Raw genomic sequence first — 10,340 nt, 5'->3', positions numbered from 1 at the left:
TCTCCTTAAACAGAAGTGGGCAGCTTTTGGGAGGGGAAGGGACTTCCTGTAACAATGCATCTCACAACATTTGGAATGACTATTAAAAGAAAAAAGCAATATACAATCAAAGTCCTCAGCCACATTGTAGAACTTTGGGGATGTTCGCTCCAACTGCTGTTTCCTTCACCATTCCAGTTTTTAAATCCTGAGTCGAGCCAAAAAAAGAACAAAACAAACAAAAAATAAAGCCATGCCTATTTCATCTTGTTTTTTGTGCAAGTTAGGTTTTGTCAAGAAAGGGTGCAACACAACTAACAGTTGGCCTAGAAGCATTTGTGGTGGACGATGGAGGAGCCAGACCCGTCATACTCCTGCTTGCTGATCCACATCTGTTGGAAGATGGACAGCGAGGCCAGGGTGGAGCCTCCGGTCCACACGGAGTACTTGCTCTCAGGGGGACCAATGATCTTGATCTTCATTGTGCTGGGAGCCAGGGCGTGATCTCCTTCTGCATTCTGTTGGCAATGCCAGGGTACATGGTGGTGCCACCAGAAAGCACTGTGTTGGCATACAGGTCCTTGTGGATGTCCACATCACACTTCGTAATGGAGTTGAAGGTCATTTCATGGATGCCACAGGATTCCATGCCCAGGAAGGAAGGCTGGAACAGAGCCTCTGATGGTGATCAGATGGTGATTTCTGATGGTGATCACCTGGCCATTGGGCAGCTGGTAGCTCTTCTCCAGGGAGGAGCTGGAGGCTGCTGTGGCCATCTCCTGCTCAAGGTCCAGGGCGACCTAACACAGCTTCCCCCGGATGTCATGCACAATTTCCCACTGGCGGTGGTGGTGAAGCTGTAGCCACACTCTGTGAGGATCTTCATGAGGTAGTCTTTCAGGTCCCAGCCAGCCAGGTCCAGACATAAGAGGGGATGGGGAGGGTATACCCCTATAGATGGCACAGTGTGGGTGACCCCATCACCAGAGTCCATCACCATGCCAGTGGTATGGCCAGAGGTACACAGGGACCAGCCTGGATGGCCACATACCTTGCTGGAGTGTTGAAGGTCTCCAACATGATCTGCCTCATCTTCTCACAGTTGGCCTTGGGGTTCAGGGGGGCCTCAGTCAGCAGCACAGGGTGCTTCTGGGGGGTCACGCACAGCTCGTTGTAGAAAGTGTGGTCCCAGTTGGTGACGATGCCGTGCTCTATGGGGTACTTCAGGGTCAGGATGACTCTCTTGCTCTGGGCCTCATTGCCCACGTATGAGTCCTTCTGGCCCAGGCCCACCATCACGCCCTGGTGCTGCGGGCACCCGAGGAAGGAAGACGGCCCGGGGGCGCATCATCCCCGTGACACTGGCCTTGCACATGCCGGAGCCATTGTCAACCACCAGCGCAGCAATGTCGTCATCCCTGGCAAGCTGAGTGGCGGGTGTGGACCGGCGGCAGAACCGTGAGGGCGAGGCTTCTGTGCTGGCGGGGTGGACGCGGTCTCGGCGGTCTATCGCCCATGTATTGATTTATGATTTTATCTACTATACCTATCTCCCTTAAATGTATAAAACCAAACTGTTACACAATTACTTTGAAACGATTTACTCAAGGCTTCTTGGGCATGGCTCCCCTGGCCAACAGTCACACCTATTCAGCTCAAGATAAACCTTTATAAATATTTTTACAGAGCTGGGTGCTGTGGCTTATGGCTGTAATCCTAGCACTCTGGGAGACCCAGGCTGAGGTGGGAAGATCCCTTGAGCTCAGGAGTTCCAGATCAGTCTGAGCAAGAGCAAGACCCTCATCTCTACTAAAAATAGAAAAACGAGCCAGGCCTTGTGGCAGGTGCCTGTTCCCCGGCTACTTGGGAGGCTGAGGCAAAAGAATCACTTGACCCAGGAGTTGGTTGCTGTGAGCTAGGGATGCCACGCACTTTAGCCTGGGGCAAAATAATGAGACTCTATCTCAAAAAAAATTTTTTTACCCAGTCTTTTTTTCCATTAATAATTTCTACACACCTTTTGGGGGGAGAAGACACAATTGTAAGAGGGAAAATAATAATTTCTACACACATTCCAAAGGTTTCTGTCTATATAAACTAGAGAATGCATGTAGTTCTTTTGGAGTGTAGTAGGGCCCTGTGGGTTATATTGTATGCTTCACTTTTAGAGGCCTGCTGGGACTTTCAGGTCTAGAAGAAAGAGGGGAGCTGGGGGCAGGTCCTGAGGAGGAGAAGTATTATCTTGTATGGCACCTGCCTCTGGGGAGGCCATGACAGTTTCCTCCAAAACGTCAGGATTTATTTTCTCAGATGAGGGTGGAGAAGCTGCTTGGTGGCAAAGAACACTTATTAGAATTTAGGGGACAATAATCCCGGCTTCATTAGGGACTTCTCACATGCCCCCACACCAAGTTTCAGGATCCTTTTTCTTTCCAATCATGTCCTCACTTTAACAGTAAATACCCTGCAAGGCTGGGAACTCAGCTTGTATTGTAATTCAGCGACTGGCAGGGTGTGATTCTGGTCTTGGTTTTCAGCAACCCCCCGCTCTGGAGCTACAGGAAATAAGAATCTCTTTCAGGGAAGGAAAAGGAGCTTTCAAGTCATTTATGCAGAGCTTGAGCTAGAAATCTGATTTCCTGAATTTATTCTTTTCTTTCCCTGCTTTGTCCAGTGGCATGGGTAAGAATCAATTCATTTCATTGTACTGGTTAGTTTGACAAAAGTGTCTGAAGGTATCACACACACAATTACCTGATTCTTGTCTCTTATAAATTTTTAATTATGAGTATCCAATTAGTGATATTTTGCATGTTTGTACTGTCACATCACACCGTGGGCTGTCTGTACTCTGTTTAGTACTAGGAATAGACTTGAGTGACTTTAAAGCTAGTCAGATTACAGAAACCCAAGAAACAATTCAGAAAGGCCATCCTTAAGATTCTGTTTGGGTACGGTACCCAAATCTGCACTAAATAGAGTTCTTCCCAGAAGCAGAACCAATAGGATGTATAAATCTATCCATATCTGTGTTTATCGATATCTCTGTATCTATTTATCTATCTATCATTTTTGTCTGTGGATAGAGGAATTGGCTTGCATGACTGGAAAGAATGGCAAGTCTGAAATCTGCAGGCCGGGCCAGCAGGCTGAAGATTTGATGTTGCAGTTTTGAGTTTTGAGTCCAAAGGCAGTCTGAAGGCAAAATCCCCCCTTCCATGGGGGACCTCAGTGTTTTCTCTTAATACCCTTTACATAGTGGGATGATACCCCTTCACATTGTGAAGAGTCATCTGTTTACCTAAAGTCTGCTGATTTAAATGTTAATCATAAAAAATTCCTTCACAGCAATATCTAGACTGGCATTTGACCAAACATCTGGGTGAAATGGCCTAGCACGTTGATACATAAAATTAACCGTCACAGGCATAATGTGAGATGGGAAGTAAACATGGGAGAGTTTTTGTTGAGGGGACAGGTGGCCCCATTGTCTCAGGAATGCCCTGCTTGTGTCCACTCAGAGCCCTCTAAGGATGGAGGCGTGAAGTAGTGGCTTTTAGAAGAGCTCTTGGCACTGCTGGTTCTCCCGAAGGCCCAGCCCCCCTGAGGACCAGAGCTTCAGGGTGAAGTCTGCAGGTTGGGAGGACAGGAAGCTGCTGAATATACAGAAACTGTTCTCAGCTCTCTTCCCTCATGCCTGGGCCTGAGCCCCAGGAGCTGGCTCTTTATGGAGCTACAGTATTGGGAGAGAGGCCTCGTCTGTTATGACCGACTGTGATATAAGAAACAGGGATGGACATGAGGACCCAGACCCTGTCCCTTCCAGATGTCCTGGGCAAGTGGCACCCCTGCTCTTCCCCTGCACTCCAGAGGTCAGAAACCACCAGTCCTTCCTTCTAAAGGTCAGGAAGCCTGGCTCTTTGCCCTGTCCCCCCCATCCCTGATGTGTCTGTTCTGCATATCTAAAGTCACACATGAAGGGTGTGTTTGGTGTGAAGTAATCCAGCTGTGTCTGGAGCCCAAGCCCTGGAGTTTCTGGTGCACTTTCACAGTTGCAAAATTCACACACACACACACACACACACACACACACACACACTTTCTATCAAACTGACTTCTGTGTTTCCAACTGGTTGCAGCCCAATAGGTGGGCAGGGAAGGTCAGAGTGCTTATTCCCTTAATGCTTGCCCACTGCTCACACTACAGTCCTGTGAGCTGCACCTGTGACTTTGTCACCAAGAGAAATCACAAATAAGTCTGCATCCCATTGCAGTTGTGTCAGGTACTCTGAAATATGGTTTATTTTCACAAGTACATTAAAATTATAGTGCTTGGTAGACATTCTGCTGGATCTGGTTTTGTTTAATGCATTACTAAAGAAGCGCACACATCACAATATCACAGCTCGGTGCTTCTCCCAGTTCCCCACATCCTGCCTGTGGGGTTGAGCTCCCAGCCCCTTCCTTCTCCTGGCCGGGGGAGGGAGATGAAAGGTCCCTGGAGGACTGTCCCAGATCCCATGGGCATCTCTAGTGAATACTCCCTAAGAAAATTGCTGCAAATGGAAATGCGCAGGGAGGGCCAGCAGCTGAGGCTGCTCTCCTCTCACCCCACAGGCCACTTGCCTGCTTGGAGCCTGTTTCCACGTGAAAAAAAAAGATCACCCTGAAGGTCGCTGAGATAGTTAGAAATAAGCAGCGGCAATTCCAGAGTTTCTCAGCTTTGACCTCAGGACGTGTGTAGTCCCTTATTTGGGGACCATGCCTGGCGCCACCTCCACTGTTCTGGTCATCTGAGTTCATGGTTCATGCCTGCCCTTTCCAGGCAGGGGCTCCCTCCTCGCTCCAACAACAGGACCCTGCAGATGTCTGAGGGTGGAGGAGTGAAGGAGCCCCTGGGACGCCAGCGCAAGATCGGAGGGGCCCTGATTGCCAGCTCAAAGAGGTTTTGTTTGTTCTCGGGGCCACAGAGCGGGGTAGGATGAGTGCCTTCAGATACCCTCAACCTGAACTTCTCCATCACATCACACTGTGTTCTCATTTCCACTGCGATCTATTGGTTTCTTTATTTATTGAACACATAAGGAGCATCTCCCAGCCGCGTTCCAGGCGCTAGCTGTGGCTGTGGCAGGGTACAGGGAGCAGGGAGACGCCGCAGGAAGGTGCGCGCACGCGCAATCAGAGCAGAGTTCACACAGGCTGTCTGTCCCTGGACCCAGCACCGGAACAGACCAAACACGCGGCGCAGCACCCTGGACCCACGGCGCCTTCTGTGCGCGTCCCCAGCGCCGTGGTCCGGCCTCTGCCGCCCCCTGCCGGTCGCGCGCCGCACTATGTGCACTGAGCTCGCCCGCCGGGTGGACGAAGGGCGCAAGTCCCCAGCCTGCTCTTCAAATCTCCCAAGGAAGTTCCTTCTCAGTGACAAACCGGCCTCTGTTCTAATTAAGCATCTATAAAAGAGGGCCATGCTTCTGATGACCTAACCAGGTGGTCTCTCAGATGCACTTAAGTTTGATTCCCGGGTATCCCCGCTCTGTCAAAGACCAGAACTGGAGGGGCCTGGGGACACTGTCGCCTGCCCATGCCCACACAGGCGAGGAGGGACAGGCCAGAGGGGAGAAGGCTTGGCACATTCAGGGAGAGATGGGCCTACCTGTCTCCTGACCTCAAGAGACAGCCGGATGCTGCTCCTGCGAAGGCAGAGGTCACTCCGTGGCTCGGTCCTTGCAGTCCCCGTGAGCTTGGCTGTGCTCTGAGTTAGTGACCGCAACAGCAGGCTCAACTCTTTTTATTTATTTATTGTTTTATTTTTGCAGTTCTTGGCCAGGGCTGGGTTTGAACCCGCCACCTCCGGCATATGGGGCTGTGCCCTACTCCTTTGAGCCACGGGCGCTGCCCAGCAGGCTCGACTCTTTAGGCAAATGCAAGACGGTTTGTAAACCGCAAGGCAAACGCAGAGAAGAAGCGGTAGCAGGCTTTTTTTGGAGAGCGTGGCGAAGACGAAGCCTTAGTCGCTGATGCTCAGGATGCCGGCAGCTGAGTGGTGTGGTTTATAGCTTGTGAGGTTTGGGTCCTGGCTCTGCCAGACTGTGCTTAGGGGCCCAGGACTCCTCAGGCAAGCGGTGGATTTCCTTCTCCACACTGGGAAGTGACCAGCCTTGGCCAAGGGCTCTGGTCCTTAAAATGTTGATGCCACGCACAGAGGCAACACATCAAATTATTGACAGTTTCTAGTAGAAACTTTTAAAGGTATTTTTTTTTTTTTTGTAAAAGATGTGGTAATGAAATCAGATGAAGCTGTGGAGACATGCTGATGAATGATTATTGTCCCCAGGGAGGTAACGTGCATGTTCCAGGCAGAGTGGACAAGGTGGGCTGTGCAGAAACTACAGGCTGGGTCCAGGCCAGCAGGGCCTGGTATCTGACAGCCGATGACACAGCCAGTCCTCCTGTTGAACTGTGGTGGGTACACAGCCAGGAGGCAAGAGAATGTGTGTGGGGGCCCAGGCCCTATGCGGACCTTCAGGTACAGGAGATAGCAGGAAGGTCTGTTATTGGGGGACAGGCCCAGTGTCCCGGGACTTTGGTAGGACAGGCAAGAGAGAGTGGTTCTAGCACAGAGCTAGAGGAGGAAGCTGCTGGTGGTGAGCAGCCACTGTGTGTCAGGGACCTGCAGTCCCTCATGTTCACAGCAGCAGAACGTGGTTGTTCATTATTATTATTATCATTATTATTTCAGATTAATTAGAGGGTACAAAGATTAGGTTACAATGTTTGCATTTGTTAGGTATAGTCCCTGTTGTAGTTATGTCCCAGGAGAATTGAATCGAGTTTTTCTCCTCTGTGGGCATGTATTAGGTCATCTACTGGCTTCATATTAGTATTGAGTACATTGGATGCTAGCTTTTCCATTTTTGTGATACTTTTTTTTCTTTTTTTCATTAAATCATAGCTGTGTACATTAATGCAATCGTGGGGTACAATGTGCTGGTTTTCTATACAATTTGAAATATTTTCATCACACTAGTTAACATAGCCTTCGCAGCATTTTCTTAGTTATTCTGTTAAGACATTTATATTCTACACTTAGTAAATTTCTTTTTTCTTTTTTTTTTTTTTTTATTAAATCATAGCCTTGTACATAGATATGATCATGGGGCATCATACACTAGCTTCATAGACCATTTGACATATTTTCATCACAATGGTTAACATAGCCTTCCTGGCATTTTCTTAGTTATTGTGCTAAGACATTTACATTCCACATTTACTAAGTTTCACATATACCCTTGTAAAATGTACTGCAGGTGTAATCCCACCAATCCCCCTTCCTCTACCGCCCTCCACCCTCCCTCCCCTCCCTTTCCCCTTCCCCCTATTCTTAGGTTATAACTGGGTTACAGCTTTCATGTGAAAGCCATAAATTAGTTTCATAGTAGGGCTGAGTACATTGGGTACTTTTTCTTCCATTCTTGAGATACTTTGCTAAGAAGAATATGTTCCAGCTCCATCCATGTAAACATGGAAGAGGTAAAGTCTCCATCTTTTCTTAAGGCTACATAATATTCCATGGTGTACATATACCACAATTTATTGAACCATTTGTGGGTCGATGGGCACTTGGCCTTCTTCCATGACTTAGCAATTATGAATTGGGCTGCAATAAACATTCTGGTACAAATATCTTTGTTATAATGTGATCTTTGGTCTTCTGGATATACCTAGTAGAGGAATTGTAGGATCGAATGACAGTTCTATTTTTAGATCTCTAAGTGTTCTCCAAACGTCTACTTTTTTTTTTTTATTTTAAGACAGAGTCTCACTTTGTCACCCTCCATAGAGCACCGTGGCATCATAGCTCACAGCAACTTTACACTCTTGGGCTCAAGTGATTCTCTTGCCTCAGCTTCCCAAGTAGTTGGGAATATAGGCTCTCACCACAATGCCTAGCTAGTTTTAGAGACAAGGTGTCACCCTGGTTCAGGCTGGTATCGAACCTGTGAGCTCAGGTAATCCACCTGCCTTGGCCTCCCAAGTGCTAGGATTACAGGCATGAGACACCACTCCCGGACTTCCATTCTTATGATACTTTACCGAGAAGAATGTGTTTCAATTCCGTCCAGGTTAACACAAAAGATGTAAGGTCTCCATCTTTTTTATGGCTGAATGGTATTCCCTGGTATACACATACCACAGTTTGTTAATCCATTCCTGGGTTCATGACTATTTAGGTTGTTTCCACGTCTTGGGAACTGTAAATTGAGCTGCAATAAACAATCTAGTGCAATTGTTTTTATGTAAAATAATTTTTTTTTTCTGGGTAGATGTCTAGTAATGGGATTGTGGGATCAAATGGAAGGTCTATTTTGAGTTCTTTGAGGATTCTCCATACTTCTTTCCATACAGGCTATATTAGTTTACATTTCCACCAACAGTATAAAAGTGTTCCCTTATCCCAGATCCATGCCAGCATTTGGGACTTTGTGATGTGGGCTAGTCTCACTGGGGTTATGTGCTATCTCAGGGTGGTTTTGATTTCCATTTCTCTGATGATTAGAGATGATGAGCATTTTTTCATATGTTTGTTAGCCATTTGTCTGTTTTCCTCAAAGAAGGTTGTACTCATGTGTCTTGTCCAGTGAAAGATAGGATTGTTTGCACTTTTTTTGTTGATTAATTTGAGTTCTCTGCAGATTCTTGTTATCAACTCTTTGTCAGATTTTAATATATGAATATGTCTTCCCATTATGAAGGTTGTCTATTTGCTTTAATTAACATGTCCTTCACTGTGCAGAAGATTTTCCAGCCTAATTAAGTCCAATTTGTTTATTTTTTTTGTTGTGGCAATTGCCACTAAAGTCTTCTTAAAAATCTTTTTCCAGGCCCACGTCCATAAGAGTTTTTCCCACATTTTCTTCTAGGATTTTTTTTTATCATTTTCATGCCTTGGATTTAAATCTTTTATCCATCTTTAGTTAATTTTGTACTCAATGAAGGTGTGGGTCCAGTTTCAGTCTTCTCCATATGGTTATCCAGCTTTCCCAGCACCATTTATTGAATAGGGATTCTTTTCCTCAGTGTATGTTTTTGTTTGGTTTAGCAAAGATCAGTTGGAAATAAAAGACTGGTTTCTTCTCTTAGTTTCCAATTTGGTTCCATATGTCTGTGTCTCTATTTTTGTGTCAATACCATGCTGTTTTTAACACTGTGGACTAGCAATATAACCTGACGTGTGGTAGAGGGATGCCTACCACATTTTTTTTTTTTTTTACTAAGAACTGCTTTGGCTATACAGGTTTTTTTCCTGGTTCTGTACAAAATGAAAAACTATTCTTTCCAGTTCTTCAAAGTATGCTGTTGGTAATTTAATGGAGATTACATTAAACCTGTAGATTGCTTTGGGTAGTATAGATATTTTAACAGTGTTGATTCTTCCCAGCCATGAGCATGGTATGTTATTTCATTTGTTAATGTTTTCTGCTATTTCTTTTCTTAGAGTTTCATAATTCTCTTTGTAAATATACTTCATCTCTTTTGTTAGGTATATTCCTAGGTATTTCATTTTCTTTGAAGCTACTGTGAAGGGAATTGTATCCTTGATTTGCTTCTCAACTTGGCTATTATTGGCATATACAAAGACTACTGATTTGTGGATGTTGATTTTATACCCTGAGATGTTACTGTATTTGTTGATCACTTCCAGGACTCTTGTGGTTGAGTCTTTGGGGTTTTCTAAGTATCGGAACAAGAGTTTGACCTCTTCTGCCCCCATTTGGATGTTCTTAATATCCTTCTCTTGCCTGATAACATTGTCAAGAACTTCCAGAACTATGTTAAATGTAGTGGCAATAGTGGGCATCCTTGTCTGGTTCCATTTTTTTTTTTAAATTAAATCATAGCTGTGTACATTAATGCAATCATGGGATACAATGTGCTGGTTTCATATATAATTTGAAATATTTTCATCAAACTGGTTAACATAGCCTTCATGGCATTTTCTTAGTTATTGTGTTAAGACATTTATATTCTGGGTGGCGCCTGTGGCTCAAGGAGTAGGGCGCCGGTCCCATATGCCGGAGGTGGCGGGTTCAAACCCAGTCCTGGCCAAAAATAAACCACACACACACAAAAAAGACATTTATATTCTATACCTACTAAATTTCACATGTACCCTTGTAAGATGCACTGTAGGTGTGGTCCCACCAATTACCCTCCCTTCACCCATCCTCCAATTTATCCTCCCCTTCCTCTCCCCTTTCTCCTTTTTCTTGGGCTATGATTGGGTTATAGCTTTCATAAGAAAGCTATAAATTGGTTTCATAGTAGGGCTGAGTATATTGGATACTTTTTCTTCCATTCGT

At 45.8% G+C, this 10,340-nt stretch overlaps 1 pseudogene; it reads right to left on the bottom strand.

Moving 5' to 3' along the window:
- Positions 1 to 263: 263 nt before the first annotated feature.
- On the bottom strand, positions 264 to 1,467 carry LOC128598828 (actin, cytoplasmic 2-like; annotated as a pseudogene).
- Positions 1,468 to 10,340: the final 8,873 nt, after the last annotated feature.

The sequence above is a fragment of the Nycticebus coucang genome, chromosome 11 (genome assembly GCF_027406575.1).
Source record: "Nycticebus coucang isolate mNycCou1 chromosome 11, mNycCou1.pri, whole genome shotgun sequence".
NCBI lineage: Eukaryota > Metazoa > Chordata > Mammalia > Primates > Lorisidae > Nycticebus > Nycticebus coucang.
Note: the sequence above shows the minus strand (reverse complement) of the source record. Positions and strands in the feature narration are given on the sequence as shown.